Below are 1,924 nucleotides of genomic sequence, written 5' to 3' on the forward strand. Positions count from 1 at the left end.
TGCACTCTCCTTTTAAAGCCCTCAGAAGCGTGCCCACTATTCTAAGAATGGATCAATCCGTTCATGAGGGGATAGTCCTCACAATCCAATCAGCTCTTTAAGATCCCACCTTTCAACTACCACAATAGCATTTCTCACCCTCTTAACACTGTCACAGTGGGGGTCAAGTTTTGGGGGGACATTCAATCCAAGGCAGCCAAGGACACTGGACCCCAGCCCACATCCCAGGAGCCAGTTCCTCCAGGCAGCCATTGACACCTCCAGCCCAGAGCTGTTGTCAGGCCCAGAAGCTCCCTTGCAGTTGACACCAGCAGGTTCCCTTGGAAGCTCAAATCATCTCTCCTGGGTCAGTTCTGTGGGGGCAATCCTGGGACAAGATGGAAGTGTCAGTGGTTGCTGGAGAGCTCCACAGGGCAGTCATTTGGCATTGTCAGTCTTTCCTTGGGCAGACCTCATCCAGAAGTCTGAAAAAGTTTCTCTCAGTAGCAAATCCCCCTCTAAATCCCCCTCCTAGAGGAGGCAGGCTAGTTGTGTTTGTTGGATACTCTGTATGTTCCCAGCATCCCAAGATGTTTTATAGACACTAAGCTAGTCAATCCTTACAAAAACTCAACAATGCAGATGTTATTGTCCCATTTTGTAGTGGGGGGATATCACAGTGTGTGGTTAAGGCTATGGGCTCTGAAGCCAGATTTCTTGGATTCAAATCCAGGCTCTTCCTTCAACTGACAGCATGATCTTGGGCACTTGACTTCAACTCTCTGAGCCTCAGTTTACTTTTCTGTAAAATGGGTATCACAGTAGTGCCAAACTTCATGGGTGATGGTGAGGATTCCATTAGCTCTCGAGTGATGCTATGTCAATGGTAGCAGAGGGCTGATGCTTCTGGAGAAGAGTGAGCAGAGAGGGGAGTTCCCACACCTAAGCCATGAAGAAGTAGAAGTAAGTCTGTCTGGAATCCAGATTGCTTTGAGTCTAAAGCTTCTGCTCTTATCACCTGCATCGTGTTTTCTTCCTTAGCTGAGCTTTCTAACCCAGGCCAGTTTCAGACAGAGGCCAGAGGCCAGAGGCCAGAGGCCAGAGGCTGCTGAAAGGTGGCCTTTGGAGAGGCAACAGGAGAAGCTCCTACAGAGATACTGGCCAACGAGGACCTAGCAAGGGCCTAATGACTCACGTTTGTTCAAGAAAAACCATTCACCAACTATCACAGGCTAATTCTTGTGGCCCATGGCCCACGTAGTGCAGGCATTCAGGTGAAATGTGCCTAGCTTGTACCACTGACAAGAGAATTATGTGGCACATCTGCTACTTTTGTAGACCCTTTTGCATTCCTTCTAGAGGGAGAGAAACACTGGAGGAATAGACCACAGCCAGCATGTCAGGAGGGGATGGAGAGGGACAGATATAATATTTAGGTACCTACTCTATGCCCAGCACAGAGCCAGGTGCTTCCATGATTAAATGGGTACTAAGCTAAGATTCTGACCTAGAGTCCAGGCACGAACTGCTGTAACAGCTTTATTAAATATATAATTTATATATCACACAGTTCACCTATTTGAAGTGTATAATTCAATGGTTTTTAGTATATTCACAGAATTGCACATTTTCATTACCCCAGAAGGAGACCCTGTGCCCATTAGCTGCCACTCCCCATTCCTCTGGCCCCTGCAGCCCCAATCTACTTTCAGGCTCTGTGGATTTGCCCATTCTGGACATTTCATATAAATGGAATTGTTTATATGCTCATCCACTGAAGGGCGTTTGGGTTGTTCTACCTTTTGGCTATTGTGACTAAGGCTGCTACAAACATTCATGTGCAAGTTTTTGTGTGGACATATATTTTCATTTCTCTTGGATATACACCTTCACCTTGCTTTTTAACTCTCTTTTGCCAGCCAGCTGTGGAAGACTCGTTTGAATG

Source organism: Galeopterus variegatus, unplaced genomic scaffold, assembly GCF_000696425.1.
Source record: "Galeopterus variegatus unplaced genomic scaffold, G_variegatus-3.0.2 Scaffold3004, whole genome shotgun sequence".
Lineage (NCBI taxonomy): Eukaryota > Metazoa > Chordata > Mammalia > Dermoptera > Cynocephalidae > Galeopterus > Galeopterus variegatus.